Below are 4791 nucleotides of genomic sequence, written 5' to 3'. Positions count from 1 at the left end.
AAAGGTTAACCTTATAAAAAGGGAACCACTGGAGCACAGCAACAGTCATCAGAGTCTTAACCCCTGTACCAAGACCTGTATCATTTATATAAGATCTTCTAGTGTTTAGTGATCTTCCACTGTGAAATGAGTCCACAGAATCTTCACTATCTCTAAAACAGCAGCTTTACAGGAGAAGGAAAAAACTTCTGAGCTTGAATAAAGATTCACATTATAAAGAAAAGAGAAAAACAGCAAAAATGGAGATACAAGGCTTTGCATGGCAGTGATAAACTCTCCCTGGTACCTGCTGCACACTCATTGGCTGTTTCATTAGAAGTGAGACTTTGAGAGTGAGACACTGTAGCTCATCATTAGCCGGACAGTTTATCAGCTGTCCTAAACCTTGCTGGAGTGGAGTGTGAAAGCTGGCCACTTTATTGGAAACCCCTAAAGAGCCGTGTCTGAAACAGATATGTGGGACTCTGAAGAACCTTTTAAAGCTTTACAGAACCTTCACTCGATGCTGCTTGATTCTAAGGCCTACAGTCTGAAAGTACACACATATACTAGTGATATTAGTGTGTGTGTGTGTGTGTGTGCTATTCAACTCCACTATTTAGTATTTTTCAGTTTTCAGTAATTACTCAATATTTACCCAGGTGGGTTTCCCAAATGAGCCCTAATCTCACATGGGTCTTGCATAGGCCTCATATGCAGTGTTTAACCCCTGCTGGTCCCATCACTGACCCTGGCAGGTATCTATATGTGGGGCCAACATGGAATCTAAGGACAAAAGGTTTTGGTTCCCAGTTGGGATTCCCATACAGACCCCCCATGGACATGTGAGCTGGGGCTCTCCTCGAGCACAGAAATAAGAGACACAGCGCTGCAGGTAATGCTGCCTGATTCCACTGCTTTATTAAGAACAGGAAAAAGAACCTCTACAGGAGGAGGAGGATGGAGGAGAGAGAGATCAGAGAGAAGAGCAAGCAAAGAGTTTCTCATTCAGCAGGTCTGAGCAGTATGGAGCCTGAACAGAACTGCTCATTTAACACAGGGATTTGTTTTGGTAGGGCTAAATATTTTAAGCACTTGATCAAAGTGTACAGGCACACACTGTGCACCAACACGCTCACATTTCACAGCCACATAGATGTAACTAAGTGGTGTCACGGTAATGTTTGTACACCTATCGTCATGTTTTGCACCTGTGATTGTAGTCACACTGAACTTTGCTTTACTGACACACAAGCCTTGTTTCCAGAGATATCCACCAGCATTGCTGCAGATTTGTTCAACTTTGTCTTTTGAGTTGTGGATGAAGGTTTGTTCATCAATCCTTCCACAAAGATTTTTATGCAGCATGTATTCCCTCCACCAATCTACACTGTCTACGTGCTCATGTGGAGCTAGGTGACGATCTTGAAAATTGTCGTAGCTTTTTTGGGTTGCGTTGTCCTCGCAGGGTTTCCCAGCATGTACTTGAGCAGTGTTGCAGCAGTAAAGAAGGACTGCTGCCAGAAGAAGGTAGAGCTTCATCCTGAAACAAAAAAACAGAAACACCAGCAGTCCATGAGTTCAGAACTCATAGCCTACTCACATCAACAGACCACAAGCATCTGAACCAGGCTGGAAGCCGAAGGCAGCCAGTTCTTCCGGCCTCACGCCAAACTTTTTCTGACCTACCATATGGAAATCTGATATATGACAACATACACATTTCAGACAAAGGACATACACTATATGCCTGAATGTTTGTGGACACCCCTTTAAATGAATGCAGCACTCTTGTCACTGATGCAATCAAATCCTCACAGCAATGATCTTTCTCCAAAATCTAGTAGAAAGTCTTCTTTTCTGGACAGTAGAGACAGTTATTCCAACAGAAGCAGGAGAAACCCTTTTTAATACCCTTGATTTCAGAAGAAACAGTGAATGAGCAGGTGTCCCAATACTTTTGTCAATATAGTGTATGCACTACAGTAGGTACAGTAAGTGATATTCACGTATGTGTTTACTACACAAATGTACATTTTTGCATTTATATACCAATCAAAAGGCTATGTATCATCTATATGTTATGCAGACATGATCAGCTATAACATTAATACCGCCTCCTAGTTTCTGCACTCACTGTCCATCATATCAGATCCATTGACCATATAGGAGCACTGTGACACGCTCAGTTAATCTGCAAAACTGTAATTCCCACTTACTTGTGCTGCTCACTGTTCGTCAGTAATGGGGTCCGCTCTTCTGGATGGAGTGTGTGAACGTGTGTTAGTACGAGAGCATTTATAGGTAAGGTGGTGGGATGTTTTTAACCAATCAGAAGATCATAGCTATCCTATCTATAGAATCATATCTATAATCAGATCTGGAGGGTGAGACGTCAATAATGATAGATGGTGAAAGATTTCACACGAGAGAACCAGAGGTCCAGAGATGCTGCTGTGGTCAGGAAATGTCTGATGGTGACACACAGATGGCAGATATAGAACATGGTGAACCACAAAAAGACGCAGGTGTCAGGTTTCTGCAGGACCTCTGAAAGAAATGGTCAGTTTGCAGGGTCTCTAACTATTGACCAACTAATTACAATAAGTGCTTGGGATTGTCAACCAACCGTTAGTTTTATTACTTATGCTCAACAACCTCATTTCTGTATTTGGTTAATAATATTAACTCTAAACCTGTTGTACAGAAGTCTGAACCTCTACAGAGTCTTCAGTCAGCAGTGAGCAGATACAGGCGCAGGTCTGTAAATCATTGTCTTTCTTTCTTGAGAAAAGAGATAGAAGGTGTTTTACATTCCAATCAGGTGTGTGAGGGCTGATACTGCAGTGAAGCATCACTTCTACACTCTGCTCATTTAGTTAAGTCAAGCCCAGTTTGAATACGGTGCTGCTGATGCTCAATGTCCAGCACATGGGTAAGAGGTCACCATCCTGCAGAGGAACATGGATTGGTGGCAAGGCCTGAACATCCTTATGACACCATTTAGCAGGAGCTGATCTACTGGTTTCCTTCTCAGAGAGACTCTCCTTCTGTTCAAATAATACTGGCCTAAAGGTTAACCTTATAAAAAGGGAACCACTGGAGCACAGGAACAGTCATCAGAGTCTTAACCCCTGTACCAAGACCTGTATCATTTATATAAGATATTCTAGTGTTTGATGATACTGATTATTTTAGAGCTCAATTTAATCTGTTATTATAATAACTATGACATTAATGTGAAGAATGCAGATGTGCGCTGAAGCTGCAGAGCTGGAAGGGTTAAAGGCTCTAAACACTGCATACTTAATTACACACTTTAACACACACTCAAGCCTTTATGCAGATCATGCTTGTGGACGGTCCTCAATGCAGATCTTTCCTGACCACATCAACACCTGCTTTGGGCCTTCAGTTCTTGCTGGGTGTGAAATCTTTCACCATCTATCTTCACTGATGTCTCACCCTCCAGATCTGATTAGAGATATGATTCTATATCCTTTTAATACACACACACACACACACACTCACACACACATTTCATCCAGAAACCATATGCGCATATATATATATATGTATATATATATATATATATATATATATATATATATATATATATATATATTCAGCTACTTAAAGTTGCACCCATTGCTGACACAGATGTGCTGACACACAGCTTGCTGCCTAATGCCAGGCGTGGGCTAGAGGGTATAAAGCCCCCCAGCATTGAGGAGCTGTGGAGCAGTGGAAGAACTATGTTCTCTGGAATGATGGTGGTGGAGCTCCATCCAGTACTTTTGGGATGAGTTGGGGATGAATTAGGGATGATGAGGAGGGGTGGTGATCATCATCATCCAACATCCTGACCTCACTAACTCTCTTGTCACTGAATACAATCAAATCCTCACAGCCAATGCTCCTCGTCCAAACTCTAATTGAAAGTCTTCTTCTCTGGACAGTAGAGACAGTTACTCCAACAGATGCAGGATCAGCTCTTTTTAAATACTCTTGTGAATAAGCAGGTGTCCAAATACTTTTGTCCATATAGTGTATTTAATAATCATAATTATTGTAGAGCTTTATTAAATCAGTTTATATTATAATATATCAATTATAATAACTATGACATTAATGTGAAGAATGCAGATGTGTGCTGAAGCTGCAGAGCTGGAGGGGTTAAAGGCTCTAAACACTGCATACTTAATTACACACTTTAACACACTTAAGCCTTTATGCAGATCATGCTTGTGGACGGTCCTCAATGCAGATCTTTCCTGACCACATCAACACCTGCTTTGGGCCTTCAGTTCTTGCTGGGTGTGAAATCTTTCACCATCTATCTTCACTGATGTCTCACCCTCCAGATCTGAAGAACTAAAAGATATAAAGACCTTTTGATAGGTTATAAACACACACACACACACACAAACACACACACACACACACACACACACATACACTGTGAAATGAGTCCACAGAATCTTCACTATCTATACAGCAGCTTTACAGGAGAAGGAAAAAGCTTCTGAGCTTTCAATGGAAGTCAATGAATAAAGATTCACATTATGGAGAAAAGAGAAAAACAGCAGAAATGGAGATACAAGGCTTTGCATGGCAGTAATGAACTCTCCCTGGTACCTGCTGCACACTCATTGGCTGTTTCATTATAAACACCTGTCACAGGTGTAGAGTGAGACATTGTAGCTCATCATTAGCCGGACAGTTTAGCAGCTGTTCTTAACCTTGCTGGAGTGGCCAGTTTTCACAGTGGACTTTGTGAAAGCTGGCCAGTTTATTGGAAACCCCTAAAGA

The 4791-nt window shown here is 41.5% G+C and overlaps 1 long non-coding RNA gene across 1 annotated transcript; it reads right to left on the bottom strand.

The window, feature by feature from the left end:
* Positions 1–878: 878 nt before the first annotated feature.
* On the bottom strand, positions 879–2262 carry LOC140564916 (uncharacterized). The gene is made up of 2 exons (XR_011980551.1): positions 2199–2262; positions 879–1522 (listed from the first exon to the last, which is right to left on the bottom strand). It is a non-coding gene; the product is annotated as an uncharacterized lncRNA (long non-coding RNA).
* Between the last annotated feature and the right edge of the window lie 2529 nt (positions 2263–4791).

Source organism: Salminus brasiliensis, chromosome 10 (assembly GCF_030463535.1).
Source record: "Salminus brasiliensis chromosome 10, fSalBra1.hap2, whole genome shotgun sequence".
In the NCBI taxonomy this organism is placed as follows: Eukaryota; Metazoa; Chordata; class Actinopteri; order Characiformes; family Bryconidae; genus Salminus; species Salminus brasiliensis.
Note: the sequence above shows the minus strand (reverse complement) of the source record. Positions and strands in the feature narration are given on the sequence as shown.